At 49.4% G+C, this 10,133-nt stretch overlaps 1 protein-coding gene across 15 annotated transcripts in view; it reads right to left on the bottom strand.

The window, feature by feature from the left end:
- WIPF3 (WAS/WASL interacting protein family member 3) overlaps window positions 1-9,567 on the bottom strand; it is a 77,382-nt gene extending 67,815 nt beyond the window's left edge. For 2 of the 15 annotated variants that reach the window (XM_056800424.1, XM_056800413.1), the window contains exon 1: window positions 9,250-9,567. The gene's annotated coding sequence lies outside the window, so the exon portion shown is untranslated. The other 13 variants (XM_056800425.1, XM_056800411.1, XM_056800428.1 and 10 more) reach the window with 11 other exon arrangements.
- Window positions 9,568-10,133: the final 566 nt, after the last annotated feature.

Here is a 10,133-nt window from a genome sequence, read left to right on the forward strand (position 1 = left end):
GACAACCTGTCCTCAACTCTGGCTTCAGATAATTACTAGATTTGTGACCCTGGGAAAGTCATTCCACCTTGTTTGCCTCAGTGTCCTCGTCTGTAAAAATGAGCTAGAGAAGGAAATGGCAAACTCCTCCAGAATCTCTGCCAAGAAAATCCCAAATGGGGTCATGAAATGTTAGATATGACCGGGAACCACTGAACAACAACAAATTGCAGCCTCAATAAAAACAGGAGCTTTGATATGCTCTTCTTTTGACCTGGGCTGGTCCTCCCCTCTTTAGGCAACTTAGTGGTTCACAATCTTAATGTCAGTCTTAATGGAGGCACCTGATTGGTAAAGCCCACTGCGGCAAAATTCATGGATGAAGACATTCCCTAAGTCTCAGCACTGTACACCACTGCGATTCCAGGGATGCTCCCTTTGCCACATCTGGCTGGAGACAGAGTACTGTAAGAAACGCTGAATGGGAAGGATTGAAGTAAGCCTTGGAAGACTACAAACTGATGCACGAGAAGTAAGCAATGTCTACAACAATGTAAATGGAAAGAACCCAAACCAAACCAAAGTTCCTTTCCCTCCCTTCTTGGTGTGTGTGAGAGAGAGAGAGAGAGAAAGAAAGAGAGAGAGAGACAGAGATAGAGAGACAGTGAGAGAGACAGACAGGGAGAGAGAGACAGAGAGACAGACAGATACAGAAAGACACACAGACAGGGAGAGAGAGAGAGAGAGAGAGACAGAGACAGAGAGAGAGAGAGAGAGAGAGAGAGAGAGAGAGAGAGAGAGAGAGAGACAGACAGACAGACAGACAGACAGACAGACAGACAGACAGGGAGAGAGAGAGACAGACAGAGAGACAGAGAGAGAGACAGACACAGAGAGAGACAGAGAGAGACAGAGAGAAGACAGGGAGACAGAGAGACAGAGATAGGGAGACAGAGAGTTAATATTAACAAATTAATTTTATATAGCCACAATAGTAATTTGCCATTCATCCCATGAATGAACACATTAGCCAATGGCCAAGACCAAGACCAAGACCAATAACTCTGGACCTCAGAGGTAATGGGTAAACAAAAGAAAACTCTAGATTTGGAGCCGGAGGGCTTGGGTTCAAACCTTGCCACTGACCCTTCGTTACCAGTTCAAGGACCTTGGGCAAGTGCCCTCACCTCTCTGGGTCTCAGTTTCCTCATCAGCAAAATGAGGGAATTGAATTTAGGTCCTTTCCAGCTTGACCACTGCATAGCAATTGCCCAGTAAGGGAATTCCCTCAACCAGTGCCTCTCTAATTAAGATTTTAAATAGTTGCCTGGGGGCATTGAAAAGTTAGGTGATTTCCTCAGGGTCACCAAACTAGATCACAGAACCCAGGTGTCCCTGACTCCCAGGGCTTCTACTGTCATCATGTTGGCTGTAATCTATGATTCTAAAGAGGTAAACTTAGGCTTCATTTAAGGAAGACTTAAGAGTGACCCCAACGTGCGGGAAGTTGCCAGGGGTTGGGGGCATCTCTACTTGTTGGGGGTTGGCAGAGGGGACTCTTCTTCCAAGAAGAATCCAATCGTCCAGACGGCTTTTGTGGCCAGTCTGACTGCAGTTCTCCGACGTGAGGCGGTTTCTGGTTCCTCATTCCCCAATGCTAATTTTATATCACAGAACAGCGTGGATTGGAAAGCTTCGAGCCGACCACAGTGACTTCTAATGGAGCTGCGCTATTTGAGAACGCCGAAATCAATCAGAACGCTAGCTAGGGAAATGTACACAAACGTGAGGAACCCCAAATGCTATTTATTATCAGATTCACTATTCAACAAGGATCCAGTCTGAAAGGCTTTCTTTTCTCTAAATGTGATAGCAGCCAATAGGAGATCCCTGATATTAATTGATTTATTAATTAACTGACGAATTCTTATATCAATGTCTTATATAAATATCATTGACTTATTAATGATTACATCACAGTTACAGTAATTATCTATAACAATTACATGGCTATTGATCAGCTTATTAATTATTATATCCATGTACTAGATATTAATTATATAATTCCACAAATATTATGAATTGACTTATTCATTATAGAATTTATGGAGAGAATTAGAATTAACCTGGTTTTCCTCTTCTCGCCCTCCTGAGAATCCATCCTCCTACAGACCAAGCTACCTTCGTGGTCCTCTCCTAAGAGGCAGCCCACAACCCCCCCAGGACAGTACGGCCAGTTCCCTTCATTGACTGTGGCTGGCCTCTTATCGGGAGCTTCAAGGTTGCTTTACTCGTGCTATCTCATTTCAGCTGCTGTGGCCAAAAAACTCAGCAGCCTGCAGCCGTCCTGGGGATACATTTTCCCAAACTGCACTAAGAGGGCCCTTGGACGTCCCGTCTTTGACTAGTTGTGTACTTAAAAGCATCGCACTGAGTAGAACCTTCCAGAGGCTTTTATTTATTTTTGGTCTCTGGAAGAGCCTCAGAGATCCCAGGATTCCCTGAGTAGCATAAGATCAGAGCTCCGGCGCCAAGAAGGACCTTGGAGGAGTCACCATTTATTTGGGATATGTTTGGGGGTTTTGGTTTTATGGGATTGTTTACTTACAAGAATGAATGATATGGAAACACGTCCAATGAATCATGGGCCCTTTTGGCAAGCAAGTTTGTTATTGTTCAGTCTTTTCAGTTATGTCCAACTCTTTTGTGACCCCATCTGGGGCTTTCTTGGCAGAAATATTGGAGGGGTTTGCCATTTCCTTCTCCACTTCACCTCACAAATGAAGAAACTGAGGCAAGGAGGATGAAGTGACTTGGTCAGGGTCACACAGATAGTTTGCCATTTCCTTCTTCAACTCATTTTACAAACAAGGAAACTGAGGCAAAGAGAATGAAACGAGTTGGCCAGGGTCACACAGTTTGCCATTCCTTCTCCAGCTCATTTTATGAATGAGGAAACTGAGGCAAAGAGGATAAAGTGAGTTGGTCAGGGTCACACAGTTTACCATTCCTTCTCCAGCTCATTTTGTGAATGAGGAAACTGAGGGAAAGAGAATGAAACAAGTTGGCCAGGGTCACACAGTTTGCCATTCCTTCTCCAGCCCATTTTACAAATGGGGAAACTGAGGCAAAGAGGATGAAGTGACTTGGTCAGGGTCACACAGATAGTTTGCCATTTCCTTCTTCAACTCATTTTACAAATGAGGAAACTGAGGCAAAGAGAATGAAGCGAGTTGGCCAGGGTCACACAGTTTGTCATTCCTTCTCCAGCTCATTTTGTGAATGAGGAAACTGAGGCACAGAGGATGAAGTGAGTTGGCCAGGATTACACAGTTTGCCATTCCTTCTCCAACTCATTTTACAAATGAGGAAACTGAGGCCAAGAAGGTAAAGTGACTTGATCAGGGTCACATAGCCAGTAATTGCCAAATTTGAATTCAGGTTTTCCTGACTCTGGGCCCAGCTCTATCCGCTGCACAGCAAACATCATTAAGCACCTAATATGTGCCAGGCACCATGCTTCATGTTGAGAATACAGAGAAGAGCAAAATCCATGGTCCTTGCTCTCCAGAATCTCACTTTCTAAGAGGAGAAATGTGGAAGAACTCGAGACAATGTCCAGAACTCATATGGAGTTTCCCAGGATCATAGATTCAGAGCTGGGAGGGATCTTAGGAAGTCTTAGTGGGGATGCAGCAGCCGGGTGAGGTGGCTCAGTGGATGGTAAATCAGAGGTCCTGGGTTCAAATATGACCTCTGCCTCTTCCTTGCTGGGTGACCCTGGGTGAGTCACTTCATCCCCATTGTCTAGCCCTTACTGCTCCATGGGAGCGATGATAATATTGATTCTAAGACAGAGGTAAGGGGTTTAGGAAAAGAAAAGAGAAGAGAACTCCCCCATCTCCTGCCAGCGGGCACTTTCTCTGCCACTTCTAGGGTCCGACCTCTTCCTAGAGTACTTGTCCTGGGTCTCACAGCCAGGATCGGTCAGACAAAGGGCTGAAGAGACCTTAGAGATCCCAGAGCCCATTTCACAGACAAGGAACCTGAATTCCAGAGAGCTCCCCGCTCTCAAGGGGAGCCAAGGAAGAGGAACAAATCTGCTCCTCTTTACTCAACACCCGTCGACGCATCATTCACCAACCTGGGCGCATCGGAAACCATCTTGAACTTTTCTCTCGCTCCTCTGCCCTCCTGACCCCCCTCCTGCATGGGATGAACATCCCCCCCTCCCCTCCGAAGGGGCAACATCCGAATTCCAGCTGTAAAACAAATCAGCTGAAGCTGCTGATGAATAAATCATGGCGGTCCCAGGAAGCCTGGACCATGTTTTGCTTCTCTTAAAGCACCTGATTCCCATCTGATTTTAAAAGCTAAGCTTGCTCAGCATCCTTTGAGGGAAAAGAGCTCCTTTATTTATGCCTCTTGTCCACAGTATCAGCCATCTATTACCTGGGCGTCACAGAGGGGAAACAGAAGTGAACAGAAACCAGAACCGCTGAGAACCCCCCAAAGAAGTACTGCAGCCAGGGAGAGGGGCTGAGTCAGATGACTAAGCCCCAAATTCACATCTACGAGCCTGGGATCAGAAGTCCTGGGTTTCACCCCTGGCTGGGCTGCTCCGTCCCTGTGTGACCCTGGGCAAGTTGTGGCATCTGCCTTGGCTTGATTTTCCTCTTTATTTTTTTTTTTTGTTAAACCCTCACCTTCTGTCTTAGAATCAATACTAAGTATTGATTCCAAGGCAGAAGAGTGGTAAGGTTAAGTGACTTGCCCAGGGTCACACAACTAGTCAGTCTCAAGTACACATTGGCTGAGTCAGCAGGAGAGATAGCCACATTCGTGCCAAGATCGAGTTGCAAGAAACTCCAAATCTCCTGAATTTTGTACAATGGCAGCATCCAGTTAAATGAGCATTGCCTCCTCCAAAGCAGGCAGAAACACAACAATCTACTTAGAACACCACCTGAAAAGTGGTTGGACTGGTTAACTGTAATAACTCATCTCAGGAGTGAAGAAATACTAAAAGATTCTTTTCTTCTCTCAGCAGAGGTGGGAGTAGACCATGAATATAAATAATGATCACTCTGTATTGCTAAGTTTTACACAATCTATTTGCTACAAAAAAGTAGAGATGGTGCAGCTGAGTGGCTCAGTGGATGGAGAGTCAAACTTGGAGATGGGAGGTCCTAAGCTGAAATCTAGCCTCAGACACTTCCTAGCTGTGTGACCCTGGACAAATCACTTCACCCCCATTGACTAGCCCTTACTGCTCTTCTTTCTGCCTTGGAACTGACATTTAGTCTTGATTCTAAGACAGAAGGCAGGGGTTTAAAAAGAAAAAGGGTAGTTGAAGGAAATGATGTTGTAAAACTGGAAGGCAAGAATGAACCATAAAACAAAGAATTTTTGTAAATGAATAGCTCTCTCTCCAAACTTCTCTACTATTTGATAGTTAAACCGAGGCTGATTTGATCGGGCTCTGAGAGAAAACGGTTCAATGTTATAATTCCTTTCTAAAAATTCTAGCAGCCAGATGGCATAAGGAGTGTGGTGACAAAGGAAACCTTGCCTAAAGATAACTTTCTGTTGCATAATCGTGTTCAGTAGCACCAAACACCAATCCTCCTTCCAAATGTGTGACACTAAGATTCAGCTTTTTAAAGCCCCAAAGCATGCAGATGTGTTAGATTTGTCCCGTTCCACCTGAAATGGGCTACAAGGGCAGCAGGACACTAGCTCTTGTGGTCTGTGAATGGCACTGGGGCTAGAGAGCCAGCTCTGAGCCCCACCTCTGACACATCCACAGTGGGGTTGTGGGCAAATCTGGCTTAACCTTTTCCATGCTCCAGGAAACTCTTGGACACTGGGCATTGCTGAAAAGGCACCAACAAGAAAGAGTTTCCAAATCTGTAGGAAGTTCCCTCCACCAGGGAAACCACAAGTCTCATCCCTATCCCTGGCACTAAAATAGGAATTCTGGCCCCGTAGGGTCTGTTTTCTCTCTGTTTCTTCTCTGCTTTAAGTATACAGTAATTTCAGAACACGTTGTAAACAACTGACTTTTTTTCTGATGAGATTTTTGCAGTTTCTTTTTTTAGCATCACATTTAATAAACTGTCATTCTTGCATAGTCTTTAAAAATTGTGGCAGCATGGAGGTAGCAACAGAAGCAACCTCAGATTAGGATATGGAGGACCCTGGCATCCTAAACTGTAACTGAGAGCAAAAAAACTAAATATTGGGGAGCTGAAGTTTCCTCATCTGTAAAATGGGGACAATATATAATACCAGTACTGTCTCTCTATCAACTTGCCTCACAGGGCAGTTGTGGGGAAGGTGTTCTGTATGAAGTGCTCAGTAAATGTGAAACAGTTCATCTTGGGACCTAACATGACTGGAGGTTAAGGGAGAATCTGTTGGAAGCAGCTGCCTGCTTCTTAAACTTTAGAGTGAACTGTATTTTCAAATGCTTCCCCCATGGGATTATGGGTTTCCCTATGCCTCTTTTGGGAATGTACAAAAACTCACCCTGCATTAGATGGTCTGTTAATCCCTTCCCTACAACAAAAAGGAATTCTGCCTCCCCTCCTAGGTGGCACCAAATGGATTTGTTCCTCTTTCTCCAACTTTTCATGCTCTTAAAGCTCACTCTATACAACTAACACATTCTCTCTCTCTCTCTCTCTCTCTCTCTCTCTCTCTCTCTCTCTCTCTCTCTCTCTCTCTCTCTGTCTCTCTCTGTCTCTCTCTCTCTCTCTCTCTCTCTCTCTCTCTCTCTCTCTGTCTCTCTCTCTCTCTCTCTGTCTGTCTGTCTGTCTCTCTGTGTCTGTCTGTCTGTCTCTGTTTCTTTCTCTGTCTGTCTCTGTCTCTCACTCTCACTCACTCACACACACACACACACACACACACACACACACTTCTGTTGCTGGATAACTTCAGGCTGCCGCATAATCTCATACTCACATTTTTGAGAAAACAAAGAATATACTAAAGGAAGAAAAGAAAAGGTCATCCTGCAAATGTCTGCCCTCCTTCCCAGCTCTGGGCTGAATTAGGTGATTTCTCAGAGCCATTTCTGCAGCTCTAACATTCTACAACACTGACACACAGGTAGTGCAGGGCATCCTTTCCAAAGATTCTCTCCCATCCACCAGAAAAGATGTTTCTCAGGCAACTGCTTATTTACTCTCCCCCTTTTCTCTCCTCTTACTTTCTCACATCCACCTTTCTCCTCTCTTTCCCTATTCCCCTCTCCTCTCACTTTTTCTTTCCTCTCCTCTTCTCTCTCCCCTCTCGTCTTCACTCTCTCTCTTCCTTCCCTTACTTGTTCATTACCCCCTTTTCTCTTTTCCTACTCCTCTCTGCCCTCAGCTTTCCATTAGCTTTTCATTACTCTTGTCATTTTCAAAGACTTGGATGCAAAATAACCAACCAACATGAGTAGGAACATTTGCATCCTAGGCCCACCATCCATCCCCGGTGGGCCCTGAGCAGTTTTAAAAAGAAGGGAGAGTCTCACCTGGTGTCAGATTATCTGGCTGTCAATAATTGTGAAGGCAGCTAAAGTGCCCCTGTGGCCCTTGGAGGAAATGAAGGAGTGAGATCCTCTCCTGGCCCACGGCAAAGCTTCCAGTCGCAAGACTTATGAACTTTCCTCCTGAGGGACTGAGGGAGGGAGGGCCCTGAGTGGGAGGGATGCTGAGGAAGGGGGGGGGCAGTTCCCCGTCTCTCTTCCTCCCTCTCCCCTCTCCCTTCCTTCCTTGTCTTCTCTCTCTTCCTTTCCAGCCCCCTGCACACAGAGCTAGCTCGCTCGCTAGCTCTCTCTCTCTCTGTCACTCGCTCTCTCTCTCTCTCAACCTGCTGCCTCCAGAGAGGTGGGGAGGCCCCTCCCCCTGTTCCTCCCCTCCCTGCCCCCCCCTGGGGCCCACACTGCCGCCCCCACACCGGCAGGCAGGCAGCGGGTTACTTTCCGGGGGCAGCATGCGCGGTGTTCCTGGGCAGGGCTACCCAAGGTGTCCCGGGCCCCTTCCCCGGGGAGGGGAGGAGGAGGGGGAAGGCTCGGCTAGTCCAGCCCCCACTCCTGCCCTCAGTGACAGAGCATCCCTAAGCGCGTGGCCGGATCTGGGGGCGTCCGGCGCCTCCACCCGTTGCCAGGGCTTCCCCCCTCCCTCTAGCCCAGCAGGACCCTGGGCTCCCCCCCTCGGTCTCCCACCCCCCGCCCCCGAGCCTTTGTCTGGGGCGCGAAGCCCGAACTCAAGCGCCCTCGGTGCCAGGGGCCGCTCATCTGAGCCCGGGAGCCTGGGGAGTCTCTAAGCAACCCACAAGTGCCCTGCTCGGGCTCCGGGCTCCGGTTACCACCTGGCAGCGCCCCCGACGTCCCGGGACCGGGGCCGGAGCCAGCCCCAAGGAGGCTGGCAATGCTGCCCCTTCCCCCACGGGGCCGGGAGATCGGGGGTCCAGGAGCAGTGCAGCTCCCCCTCCCCCACCCTCAGTCTGCTCCGCTCCCCGCGGGCCCGGGACACGCGCGCACACGCACCCGCACACACCCACGCACCCTCTACCCCCACCCGAGAGCAGCCTAGGGTTACATTACGGGGAGGGGGCGGCGCTGCTCCGACTTTGTCCCGCCCGCCGTCCCGGTCCGCAAAGCCGCTGCTGCCTGGCTCCCGCTGGCCGCTGACCGCGCCGCTCCCTGGCCGGGCTGCCCGCCGTGCACTGGGCGGCCTCAGCCGGGACGGGGAGGCGGGGCCCAGCGCCCACCTGCTCTCGTTGCTCCTACCCGGGTGGCGGCCGCTCCCCGCGGGCCCGGGAAGTGTCAGGCGGCCGCTGGAGGCACTCACTCCCTCGTCGTGCCCGGCGACCTTGGCCCAGAACGTCCGTCTCTCCGCTGGTTGAGGACTTAAGTGCGGGCCGGCCAGGCGTCCACCCCTCTGGGAACCAGCCGTCTCCGAGCATCGGGCCCCGCTGGCCACTGGCTCTTCCCGAGCAGCCGGCTCTAGACATCCCCTCCAACCCCGGGAGCCCACATCTAGCCTCCGAGATTCCCCCACTTGCCCGGACACCCTCTTTCCCCCTCCCTCTCCTCACAGAGAAAGAAAACAACGTGGCCAAGGTCACTGGACTCTATACGGAGTGCCCTTCCTACTGTACCATCTAGGAATGAGCCTCGGACCCAGAGCCGGGACCGTGACGTTGTCTCCCTCCCCTGGTCCGTCCCACCACCCAGAAGGGGGATCGCAGAAATCATCAAAACAACGACTGACCCACCTGATACATCTCTGTGTCCATTCACACATGCATACATAAGTCTTCAAGTTTATCGGCCCAGGAGAATGGGTGATCTGGACGCTGCCTTTTGGAAGAATGGGCCGGCAGTCCAGGAAAGACCTAGCAGTGCTACCCGAGCTTGACTTCCAAGGACCGCATTCCCACCCCGCCCCCAAACTCCTCCTTCCCATCACCCCATTCTAGAGCAGCTGCTCTCACAATCAAGTCCATTGACCACTTGTGGGTCCAGGGTCTTTGCAGCTGGCCAGGGGCCAGATCTCTTTAACTGCGATTACGCACAACAGGACAAATGTCTACACTTGTGTTTGGGTCTTGTGTTAGAGGTGGGGTCTCTGGTGCCTCCCTAGAAATGCAGCCCTTCCGCCTTTTAATACATCCAGGGGTGTGGATGTATTTTTGGCAGTGGTGAGGCCGGCCCAGGAGGACTTTTTCCTCTTGGTCTTGGCAGTAGTCCAAGAACCATTGTTTAGGGAGGAGGACTGTGTGTGTCCATGGGAGGAGCCCGGTCCGGGGTCCCCAAACAAGAAACGGAGCCTAGTGCCAGGACTTTATAGGGAAGGGCTTCGAGGGAAGTGGGCAGAGGCAGGAAAACACCTCTGAAAGCCCTGAGAGTCCTCATCAATCCAATGGCTTGCCAGGATCTCCAAGGACCAGTGATGAAGGCTGCTGCTCATCACCTGCCAAAGAGATGCCCAGAAGGAGCCCCACGTTTCTGGACAAGCTCAAAGAAAGAATGTAGTTTGCTTGGCTATATTTGGGGGTGAAGAGAAGTGGGAGAAGGAAATATTTGTTCATAGAAAAAAATAAAATTTAATTAAAAAAATAAACAAACAAACAGGGCTGGGCTCAAGACAAGTAACACT

The sequence above is a fragment of the Monodelphis domestica genome, chromosome 5, assembly GCF_027887165.1.
Source record: "Monodelphis domestica isolate mMonDom1 chromosome 5, mMonDom1.pri, whole genome shotgun sequence".
Classification (NCBI taxonomy): domain Eukaryota; kingdom Metazoa; phylum Chordata; class Mammalia; order Didelphimorphia; family Didelphidae; genus Monodelphis; species Monodelphis domestica.